This window comes from Elephantulus edwardii, unplaced genomic scaffold, assembly GCF_000299155.1.
Source record: "Elephantulus edwardii isolate Elephantulus edwardi_28Jun2011 unplaced genomic scaffold, EleEdw1.0 scaffold00010, whole genome shotgun sequence".
NCBI lineage: Eukaryota > Metazoa > Chordata > Mammalia > Macroscelidea > Macroscelididae > Elephantulus > Elephantulus edwardii.
Genome location: NW_006399760.1, coordinates 22,221,219 through 22,234,006, shown reverse-complemented (window position 1 = coordinate 22,234,006; position 12,788 = coordinate 22,221,219). Strand labels below are relative to the sequence as shown.

The window sequence follows — 12,788 nt, the reverse complement described above, 5'->3', positions numbered from 1 at the left end:
GACGGCGCAGGAGGGGAAGACCCTCTATGAGATGGATTGATTTGGTGACTGGGGTAATCGGGATGGGTGTGTCAGAGGTGGTGCGGTTGGCGCAGCATAGAGCAGGGTTTAGGACTGTTGTGCATAGGGTCACTATGAGTCGCAAACGGCCCAACGGCACATAACAAACAACAAACAAAGCAACCTTCCAGAACCATGTGAGATGAAGCTTTATCATCTTTGCTTCCAAAGAGCATTCTGGCCATCCTTTCTTGAAGACAATTTTTTTTCCTGTTGTTGTTCTTTTGACACTCCATGTTCAGTACTCTTCTTCAATACCATGGCTCAAAGGCATAGATTCTTCTTCTGTCATCTTCATTCATTGTCCAGCTCTTAGCTGCATAGCAAGTGATTGGAAAGGCCATGGCCTGAAACAGACACACCTTAGTCCTCCAAATGACATCATTACTCCTCAGTAATTTGGAGAGGTACTTAGCTGCAGACTTTCCCAGCGTATTTCCTGATTTTCTGACTGCTGGTACCTAACTACATGGCTTAAAATTAAGAAGGGAGGGCCTCAATATTATATTCACTCTCCATACCTATTCAACCAGTATGCTGAGCAAATTATTTGAGAAGCTGGATTCTTTTTTTAAAAATTAATTTATTTATTTTTCATTTCAATGAACATCTACAGAGATTTTGGAATTCCATTCATTCATTGTTGCACTTTTCTCCCCCCCCCCCCCCCCCCCCCCCCCCGTTTGCTCCTCTCCTTGAAAAGCAAAAGAAAAACTCCTTCATTGGTACACAATCCCCCCATACACCCCCACCACCCCACCCCACCCCATATATAATCCACTCTGTAACCCTCATTCTGTACTCTTATAATAAACATAATGTCCTAAAATATAATACTTTTAAACTATTCTCTCCCTCATAGACTTCAATGCAGTAAACACAATTTATCCAGTTTTCCTCAGTCTTACCCCACCCCGATGTCAGCCTCATTCTACAACAGTGGCACCATATAGCATTTATCCCTTTGTGACTGAGATATATCCCTCAGCATCATGTCCTCCAGGGTCACCCATTTTGAATAATATTGCATGATTTTTACGTTCAAGGACTCCCAGGCGGTGAAAACACGCTGTGGCCGCCAAGAGATCTGTCTTGGAGAGAGAGAAATCAAGTTTCTCCTTGGAGGCTAGGATTTTGAAGCTCCATCTCACATACTTTGGGCACGTGACCAGAAGAGAGCAGTCCTTTGAGAAGGACATCATGCTTGGAAGGGTAGAGGGACAGTGCAGGAGAGGAAGACTCCCTAGATAAGATGGATTGATACAGTGACTTGGGCAATGGGGGTTGGTGTGTTGGAATTAGTGAGACTGGCTTAGGACAAGGCAGCCTTCAGAGTTCCTGTACATAGTGTTGCTATGGGTCATAGGCAACTTGATGGCACATACAACAATAAGAGAGAAAATATTCTCCTAGAAGTGGCACCTTAAGTATGGACGTGTAGCCTTCTACATTGTAAGAGAATACATTTCTGTTTGTTAAAATAATCTACTGTGGTACTTCTGATATAGCAGCACTAGGTGACTAACCTTTTCAACCTATATGCAGAACAGATTATCTGGGAGGCTGGGCTCTATGAGGAGAAATGTGGGGTCAAGATTGGTGGACGATTTATCAACAACCTGCATTATGTGGATGACACAACCCTGCTTGCTGAAACTGAAGAGGACCTAAAGCGCCTGCTGCAGAATGTCAAGGACTGCAGCCTCCAATATGGATTGAGGCTCAATGTCAAGAAGACAAAGATTCTCACCACTGGACCAATTGGCAGCATCAGGATGGATGGTGAAGAGATTGAGATTGTACACAGCTTTAGTTTGCTTGGCTCCACAGTCAACAGTCTTGGCACCAGCAGCCAGGAAATTAAAAGACACATTGCCCTGGGAAAGTCTGCTGTTAGGGACCTTTCCAAAGTACTGAAGAGCAATGGTGTCTCTCTGGAGACTAAGGTGCATCTGATGCAGGCTATGGTCTTCGCAATCACTTGTTATGCATCAGAGAGTTGGACAATGACCAAGGAGGATAGAAGGAGAATTGATGCCTTTGAGCTGTGGTGCTGGAGAAGAGTATTGAGAATACCATGGACTGCTAGGAAAACAAACAGATTTGTCCTGGAAAGGGTTAAACCAGGTGGCTCCTTGGAGGCAAGGATTCTGAAGCTCTGTCTAACATACTTTGGACATATTGTGAGGAGAGACTGGTCCTTGGAGAGGAACATCATTCTTGGGAGGGTGGAGGGACAGCGCAGGAGAGGAAGGCCCTCTATGAGGTGGATTGATTCAGTGACTGGGATAATTGGGATGGGAGTGTCAGAGATGGTGCGATTGGCACAGGACAGAGCGGAGTTTAGGGTCGCAAGCGACTTGACAGCACATAACAACAACAACAACAGGTGACTAAAAGAGGCGGAAAAGGTCACCTTCAAAAATTACCACAAACCCCACTGTGCCTGGCCCCAATGAGACCATTTGTATTCACATGTGCATAAATAGAATACAGTAAACCTTATTGCCCATTCAATGCTGTAGCTCCATCAATTGCAGGACCTTGGAGGCAAAGATTTTGAGATGCTGTCTCACATACTTTGGTCATGCAGCCCAGATGGGCCAGTCTTTGGAGAAGATTTTATACTTGGAAGGATCGAGGGACAACACAGGAGAGGAAGACCCTGCGTGAGATGGATTGACACAATGACTAGGGTAATGAGCGTAGGAGTGTCTGAAACAGTGAGATTGGCTCAGGGTAGAGCAAAGTTCAGAGCTATTGGGCGTGAGTCACAAGCAGCTTGATGGCACATAACAATAACAACAACAACTGAATAACCCATAGTTTTCTAATAGCTACTGAAAGAGCTGAGATTACAAAGACCTAAGCTTATGGTATCATTACAAACAAGCAGTGTTTCCTCTATATTTTATCGTTGTTAAGGGTGACGTATCAGTTGGCAGCTAAATTATAAATATATATAATGAAATATCACTAAATTTTATCTGCTACAGCACACTACTTTTCACCCAACAAAAGGATGCATACTAGAAACATACTCCCTGCTTTTATTTCTAGCAGTGATTTAAACTATGTAAAAGCGGCTTTCTATATCTGCATAATTCCCATTCATAGTATCATTTTAACCTCGGAATACTAATAAGGGACTCTTGCTTCTGCCCCATTGTCATTTTTGTTTATTTTTAATGCCATCGTTTTTATTTTGCATACTTTAATTTCAAAACAAAATAAAGAAAACTCACAATACACAACATCCAACCTCATTCTTGAGGAAGGGGATGAGACCAGAGGCCCTTACATCCTTCCTTGCACACAGGACAAGAAAGACATTAGCTATCAGCTGATGGAGCCAGGTGGGAGATGGAGACTCAAGGCTGCTGTGGGAGCCACAAAGATGCTATATGGGAGGTGGTGGGGTAGGGTGGGTATGTTACAGTAGAAAATTATAATTGGCTTCATCCATGCAAGAAGTATCTTCATCACACTCCATTGATGAGGGGAATCTCATTATGAAAAGCATCACTGGGTTCCTCGGCTGTCACCTCATCTTCATCAATGCCTAAGCCTAGCTTGATCATGTGGTAGATGTGGTTGGAGGAAGTGAGGGAGAAGTGAGAAGAGAGTATTGTAGTTTCAGACAACAGCACCACCAGGTACTTAATATCTTTATCATTCTTGTCCACCTCAGTTTTCTGTCTCAATGTCTCAACAATTGATGATCAGGGTTGATCTCTAGGTCCTTTTTTGGCTGTCATATAGCCCACTGTAGCATTGTCCTGAAGGGCCTGTGCTTTCATGATCTGCTTGATATTGGCTGTCCAGCCATATGTGCTAGTCACAAGGCAGCAGTGTGAAGATACAAATCTATGAGAGATTGTCTCCTTCTCAACCTTCTTATCCAAAATTCCTTTCATGAGCTTACAGAGGTTCTCAAACTTGGCCTTTTCTCCTCTATTTTCTTTTTCTCTCCTTTATTCTCAGATAGTTCTAGACCCTCCACTGGTAATGGAAATCAAGCTCTCCCATCAAACTCCTTGAGCTGTTGCACACAGTACTCATTAATAGGTTCTGTCATATGTTGTTGTTGTTATGTGCCATTGAGTTGCCTGCAACCCATCATGACCGTGTGTACAGTGGCTCTGAACCCTGCCCTGTCCTGAACCAGTCTCACTAATTCTGACACACCAACCCCCATTGCCCGAGTTATTGTATTAATCCATTTTTTCTGGGGTCTCCTTCTCCTGCGCTGCCCCTCCACCCTTCCAAGCATGATGCCCTTCTCTAAAGACCAGTCTATCCTGACCATGTGCCCAAAATATGTGATATGGAGCATCAAAATCTTAGCCTCCAAGTAAAAACTTGGTTTCACTTTCTCCAAGATAGATCTATTTTTTTTTCTTGGCAGTCCATAACATGTTTGCTTTAGACTCTTCTCCAGCACCACAATTTGAAGGCATAGATTCTTCTTCTGTCATCCTTAGTCATTGTCCAGATTCCTAATATATAGCAAGAAATTGTGAAGACCATGGTCTGCAATAGGTACACCATAGTCTCTAGACTGAAATCATTGCTATTCAGTACTCTGTAGAGGTCCCTGACAGCAGATTTTCCCAGAGCATTTTGTCTTTTGATTTTCTAACTGCTGCTGCTAAGTGTGTTGATCGTGAAGTTGAGCAACTCAAAGAAGAGCTCAAGGCACTACTTGATGTTTTTGAGTATGACCTTCTAGATTTTGCTCTGTTGCAGTATTTCTTGAAAAATGTTTAGGGTCAGAGTCAATCACACCATGGGTGAAGTTCAGATACTCTGGCATCATCTCATCACAGCTGTCCGTGATGAACACATGGCAGACATAAAGTTTAATGCTCTTGTTCTCGAAGATATCAGAGGGAGCCCAGCAAGGGATAAAGAGCAATGCCTTGAATTCCAGCTGATCTTCTATTGAGAAGCGCTTGCCTGACAAGTCAAGTAGTCTTCCTAGTCATTAGTAAGGCTCTTGTAGGACTCTCCGTATTTCTCCTGTGTGATGCCATCAAGATTTCTGGTCTACATGGATTTAGACTTATTCAGTTCCTCCTAATCAATGTATTTTGCCCTAATTTTATTGTTTTTCTTTTTCTTGTCTTGAACACTGTCATCCTCCTCATCTGAACCCACATCTTTAATCTTGAGCTTATCTTCATCATCCTTATTTTCCTCTTTTTCACCTTTCTCTTATTCTGCCTTATCATCACTGATTTACTTCTCTCATTCTTTTTCAAAATAAAGGATGATGGGTTAGCCTATGAACTGTGAGTACTTCTTCATTACTTCTTTGACTTGTCTCTCCTCTACGTACTCTGTTTGTTCTTTAAGGTGAAAAATCTCTTTAGTACCCTGACTAATGGGTTCACTATAGTCAGCATGAACTGTGAAGGAACCCTCACGTGAAGACTCCAGGCATACGGCTCCTCATCATTGTGTTTTGTGACCATTACCACTTTCTCTGCCACCAAACAGGCACAATCAAAGCCAACAGCAAACTGACCAATCATAGAGATGTCTACACCAGCCGGGAGAGCCTCCATAAATGCTTTGGTACCAGACTTGGTAATTGTTCCCAAGTTGTTTATGAAATCAGCCTTGGTCATGCCAATGCCTGTGTCCACACGAGTCAAAGTACGTTCCTGGGGGTTAGGGATGATGTCAATTTTCAGCTCTTTCCCACTGCCCTACTTGGAAGGGTCTGTCAGGCTCTCAGCAAATCTTGTCCAATGCATCAGAAGCACTAAAAATCAACTCTCTAAGAAAATGTCCTTGTTGGAATAGAAGGTATTGATGAGATGACACATGAATTGGGCAATCTCTGCCTGAAAGACAAAGGTCTCCATGTCCTCCTTTCCACGGGACACTTTTTCAGGCATCTTGTTGGAAGGGTTGCAAATACCAGAGAGATGAGGGTAGATTATAGGACCAGGCTTTACAAAGCTGCGTGGAGATGACTCAAGAGACTTCTGCTCCTGTTTTAAAGAGCAAAACTGTGATGTCAGCATGTCACTCACATACTAGATACTTATCTCTAGAGGTTGCTATGGTGAATCTGAAACCTGACCTTTCATAATGAGCCTGAGCTCTCTCTGTCTGACAGAGAAACATTCTCAGGCATTTCCTGTTACAGATTTTGTCTCTTTGAACTTCATGTTGGAGTCCTTTTAAAAGCAGTCACATACATTTCTGGCAGTAGATTAACACTGGGTGGGAATGAAAATGTTCTATTGAGCCATGAAGCATCACTTAGTCTGACAGAGGAATTTCTAGGGCTGAAAGTTTATTAGGCACAACAGGACACTGAGGAGCTGTGTTAATTTGAAATGCAGTTTCTGGAAGTTTTATTTTATATTCTTCTAACCTATGTTGAAAAAAAAAACCCACTTCCAAGTATAGATGATGTTCCTTTTTTATATCAATTTGGCTAAAAGAATGAAGGGTAGAAAGATAATAGAAGAATAACACCAGGAGAAGAGATTATCTGAAATTGCCTCTTTTAATAATTGTATGTAAGAAAATTCAGTTATTGAAGACCTTATGAAATGATCACAACAAGATAGAGACCACTCAATGTCCTTGTTAGGTAACATTGAGGCAACTAAGTCATGCTATGAATGAAAGATTTGAGTCTTGTCTTATCCTGAGTCATCCTCAAGCTTTCCTCATGCTTGAGCCCACTGTTGTAGTGACTGTGTCAATTCATCTTGTGAAAGGTCTTCCTCTTTTTCTCTGAACCTCTACCTTTCACAGCATAATTTCTTCATACAGGAACTGGACACTCATGACAACATGTCCAAAGTATATGAGACCAACTTTCACCATCCTTGCCTCTAAGGAGCACGCTGGTTGTGCTTCCTCCAAGACACTCATTTGGAAGTCCATGGGCTATTTGACACTCTTCTCCAGTACCACAATTTGAAGACATCTATTCTTCTTCTTAAAGACATCTTTTCTTCTTCTGTCATCCTTCCTTATTGTCCAACTTTTAGATGCATAGAAAGAAACCGAAAAAGAATGTGGCTTGGCTCAGGTATATCTTACTACTTAAACTGACATACCTGCTTTTTTTAAACTTTGATTTCTCGATTTCTGCTCCTTTGGATATTAATTGTGGATCCATGTAAAATGAAATCCTTGACAACTTTTAACTTTGCCCCATCTATTATGATGTGGCCCAGTGGTGAGGACTTTTGTTTACTTGATATTGAAATACAATTCCTATTAATGATTGCAGCCCTTGATCTGCAGTAAGTGCTTCAAACTGTCTTCACTTTCTGCAAGGAAGGTTATATCATCTGCATAAATGCCTTTATTGGGAGGGATATTGGTTGAATGGCAAAATTCTTGCCTTTTATGTAAGAGACCTGAGTTCAAGTCCCAGATAGTTCCTTTTAAGCATGACCACAATCTCTCAGTAGAACTGCATGTATTGTTATAATGAAAAATAAGTTCTTGCAAAGAAGTAAGGACTAAGAAAAGGAAGAAAGATTTTGAAATTTATTGCTGAAAATCAGGCAATAGCAATCCTATGGACTCAGTATTGATCATGCAAACAGCATAGATCACGAAGCATTTCCCCACCCCTTCTGTACCTGGGTTCACTTTAATCAATTTGATGGCAACTACCAGGAGTAAAGTTAGTTTTCACCATGAAGGCAGAATATAATATCCTTCCTGCTGGTAGATGTGAAATGTTTTCACTACTCAGTGGTAATTGCCAGTGACAAGAAAGTATTAGTGACAAACACTATTTCCTCATTATGACATCAGACCTGTGTCTCTTCCTTTAACGCCTTAATGTGGCCTTCAGTTATGTACTAAGGTTAGAAACCTGAAGGTTGTTTGTTTGTTTGTTTGTTTTTAATTCATATTAGGACTGACCTGGACATCTTAAGGCAGATTGGAATAATTATGACTTGGGACCAAGAATATAATATACAAAGTAACAGATTTGCTTGATTAATTTACTATTTTCCTTTAGTTTTAGTAACACAAACAACCCATTGGATGGTTACCAATGAGTAGAGCCAGGCGTGGCTGAAGAGGGAGTATTGAGAAACTGTAGGGGAGAGAAAGTGTGCTCAATCATGGGAATTATGATGAAATGCATAACAATGAATTGTCAAGAGATCAAACAGGAAAGTAAAAAGTTTCTGGGCATTGCTCTCATTTGTGATAAATCTCAAGGGTGTTTAGATTGTGAGGCACCCGTAAAAGGGAAAATAGAGGGTTTCCAAGTACTCTCCCCTGATTCTGACACTTGAGTGTGGGAATGTAGCTGGCTTTCTTGGATGTTGCATACACAGTTCATCATGTCACTGCAAAGTGCTGTCTAGAACCAATTTTGACAAATGAGTATGGAAAACGGGGCCTCTATATTCTGCTTTTGCTACAAACATAATATTTACCTATGACACTGCTTTTTTTTTTCTACTGTATTTCCTTAATGTGGTCTACACTCTTTGAGAAGACTGGAAAAAGATGAAGTCTTTGCTTTTATAATCCAATATAAACTGACTCACCTCGGGGAAAACTGGATTTTTTTAACTAGTTTTCTTAGAGTGGTGAAGAATTGGAATTGATGTCCATCCTTACTTGGACCTGCACTGGACAGTTAAATGGAGCTTGTAGGAGAGCTCAGGTGTCCTAGCAGGTAATGTGGGCAGCTAACCTAATGACAGGTGGTTTGCATCCATTAGTTGTTTTGTAAGAGAAATGAGCCATTGTCAATTTACAGCCTCTGAAAATTCACTGGCTGGTCAGGTATGAATTGGTCCCAACTCAATGGCAATGATTTGCTGACTTGTGGGTTACATATCAGGTTGTAACCTTGTAATAAGGTAAACCCGGCTGGTCTAGGCAATTTTAAATTCAAGCCTTTGGGTTTCTAAGAATGTAAGTCCAACAGCTGCAGGACTATGGGAGAACTGAGAAGCATTCCCATGAAAATGGCATGTAGAGTCATAGAGTGATTCCAGGGAACTCTGTCCTGGAGTTCCCTGTGCAAGGAGCCCTAGAACGTCCAAGGAGTTAGGATTATTCCATTGTTGTCAGTGCTCGGAATTTGAGCAGGTTGCGGAAATCAAACATTAGGAAAGGTTACCATGCATTATAACGTATATTAACTTTGTTAAGTGCCCTCAAATTGAATATTATCATAGTGACCCTATGAACAACAGATCCTAGCCTATCTTATCCAGCCTGTCCTATCCTGTGCCATCCTCACAATCTCTAACACACTCCAGCACTTTGCTGTAGTCATGGTATAATTACACCTGGTTGAGAGTCTTCCTCTCTTTTGCCTTTCTCCATCTTTCCAAGTATGATATCCCTCTCCAGAATCTTGCTGAAGATTATAAAAAAAATGGTTTGAACAGTACATAGACAGAGAAAAACCAGAAATACAAGATGGGTTTAGAAGAGGCCATAGCAGTTGGGACATCATAGCCAATGCCAGGTAGATTTTGGCTGAAAGTAGAGTACTAGCAATTCTGAAGGCATGCAGTTAGAGGCCACAAGCTGATCCATGGCTTGTGGACATAGGATGGACAATCTCCTGTTGTGTGATTAACTGTCTCTGAAAACCCACCAGAGGATTAGCTATGAGTTGTTTCTGACTCTGTGGTACATAACAACAACAACAACGATGACAACATGCAAAATATGTGACTATGCAAACTATTTGACTGTGTAGATCATAACAAATTATTGCTAACCTTGAGAAGAATAGGAATCCCAAAACACCTGATTGTGCTCATGTGAAGCCTATACTTAGACCAAGCAGCAATTGTTACGACAGAGCAAGGAAACACTGCATGGTTCAAAATCAGGAAAGGAGTGCGTTAAGGGATGCATCCTGTCTCCATACTTTTTCAATCTATATGCAGAACAGATTATTCAGGAGGCTGGTCTTTATGAGCTGGAACATGGAACCAAGATTGGAAGAAGATTCATCAGCAACCTGTTATGCAGAGGACCTGAAACATTTGCTGCAGAAGGGCTACAGTCTTCAATGTAAATTGCAACTCAACATCAAGAAGACAAAAATTTTTCACCATTGGGCCAATTGAAGCACCATGATAGACTGGGAAGAGATTGAGATTGTTAACAATTTGAACTTGCTTGGCTCCACAAACAAAACTCTTGGCACTAGCAGTCACAAAATCAACAAATTAATTGTGCTGGGAAAGTCTGCTGTTAGGTATCTTTCTAGAGTGCTAAAGAACAACAATATCAGTCTGGACACTAAGATGTGCCTGGTCCGGGACATAATCTTTGCAATTACTTGTTATGCATCAGGGCACTGGACTATGACTAAGGACAACAAAAGACGAATCAATGTTTTTGAGTTATGGTACTGGAGAAGAGTATTGAGCATACCATGGGCTGCCAAGAGAACGAACAGGTTTGACTTGCAGAGGGTGAAACCAAGTTGCTCCTTGGAAGCAAGGATTGTGAAGCTTTGCCTGACATACTTTGGGAATGTTGCCAGGAGGAACCAGTCCTTCGAAAACAACATAATTCTTGGAAGGATGGAGGGACAGTACGAGAGAGAAAGACCCTAGAGGAGATGGATTAAAACAGTAACTGGGGCAATGGGATAAATGTGTCAAAGAGAGTGAGATTGGCTCAGGATAGGAGAGGGTTCAGAGCTGTTGTGCAGAGGGTCACTATGAGTTGCAGGTGACTCAAAGACACATAACAACCACAGCAGCAGCATGCCCAAAGTACATGAGATAAGGCTTTATCATCTTTGTCTCCAGGAGCACTCTGGCTGTCCTTTTTCCAATACCTATCTGTTTGTTCTTTTTGTAGTCTGTAGTATATTCAGTACTCTTCTCCAGCACCACAGTGTAAAGACATTATTTCTTCTTCTGTCATCTTTGTTCATTTTCCAGCTCTCATGATCATAGGAAATGATTGTATGGCCTGAATCCTGCACACCTTAATCCATAAACTAACATCATTGCTCTTCAGTAATTTGGAGAAGTCCCTGGCTGCAAACTTTACCAGTGCAATGCATCTCTTGAACTCGTGACAGCCAGAAATAAGTGTGTTGATTGTTGAATCTAAGTAAGAAGTCATTGACAATTTCAATATTTTCTCCATTTATCATGATGATGCCTAGTCATCCAATGGTGAGAACTTTTACTTTCTTAATATTGAGACATAATCCATATTAAAGGCTGTATTCTTTGATATTTTGCAACAAACACTTCAAATCCTCATCACTTTCAATAAGCAAGATTGTGTTATCTACATAGCAAAGGTTTTTGATGAGTATTCCTCCAATCCTGATGCTACATTTTTCTTTATAGAGTACAACTTCTTGAACACTTTGCATAACATACAGATTGAATAAGTATGGAGAATGGATACAACCCTGACATATACCTTTCCTGATTTTAAACCAATAGTGTTCCCTTGCTCTAGTCAGATCATAGTTTCTTGGTCTAGGTCTAGGTTTCCTATTAGCATCATCAAGTGTTCTGGGATTCCCAGTCTTCTAAATGTTATAATTTTATATGATTTAATTTTTTATATAATTTGTTATGACCCACATAGTCAATTGCCTTTGCATAGTCAATTAAACGCAAATAGACATTCTTCGGATATTCTTTGCTTTCAGCCAGGATTCATCTGACATCAGTGCTACAGTTTCTTCTAAATCCAGTTTGAACTTCTGGTAGTTCTCTATGTATTGTTCTAGTCATTTTTGAATGCTCTTCAGCAGTATTTTGTTTCCATGTGATATTAATGACATTATTAGATAGTTTCTACACTTGTTGTATCACTCTTCTCAGGAGAGGGAAAAATATGGATCTGTTCTAGTTACTTCACCAGGCTGCTGTTCTCCAAATTTTCTAGTATAGATTGGGGGTGAGCATGTCTAGAGCTGTATCTGTCATTTGAAACATGTCAATTGGTATTCCATTGATTCCTAGGGACTTATGTTTTACCAATGCCTTCAGTGAAGTTTAAACTTTCTTTCTTACTGTTGGCCCTTGGTCATATGATACTTCTTGAAATATTTCAGTGTTGGCCAATTCTTTTTGACACAGTGGTTTTGTGTATTACAGTGATTCTGTCCATCTTCTTTGATGCTTTCTGGGTCATTCAAGATTTTGCCTATTGTATCTCTACGTGTTGCAACATGAGGCTTAAGTTTGTTTTTGAGTTCTTTCAGCTTGAGAAATGCTGAGTGAGTTCTCCCTTTTTTAAATTCTATGAGCTAGAGTTGGAAAATCAAAAGGGATGAATTCGTTCAGCATTTCTTAAGCTCAAGGAACTGAAGAGCAAATTCAAACCTCGAGTTGCTACAATCAAGGATGCTTTAGGCAGAATGTTAAATGATCCAGGAGGTATCAAAAGAAGATGGAAGGAATATACTGAGTCATTGTACTGAAAGGAATTGGCAGATACAGAATAATTTAATGAAATAGCATTTGAGCCAGAGCCTATGGTGATGAAGGCAGAAGTTCAAGCTGCTTTGAAGGAAATAGCAAAAAAAATAAGGTCCCCGGAATAGATGGTATACCAATTGACATATTTCAGCTAACAGATGCTGCTGTGGATGAGCTCACCAAGTTGTGCCAAGAAATCTGGAGAACAAGCACTTGGCCAACTGACTGGAAGAGGTCTATATTTGTTCCCATCCCAAAGAAGGGTGACCCAACTGAGTGTGGAAACTACAGAAC

The 12,788-nt window shown here is 40.7% G+C and overlaps 1 pseudogene; it reads right to left on the bottom strand.

The window, feature by feature from the left end:
• Window positions 1-4,753: 4,753 nt before the first annotated feature.
• Window positions 4,754-5,966, bottom strand: LOC102852011 (annotated as a pseudogene).
• Window positions 5,967-12,788: the final 6,822 nt, after the last annotated feature.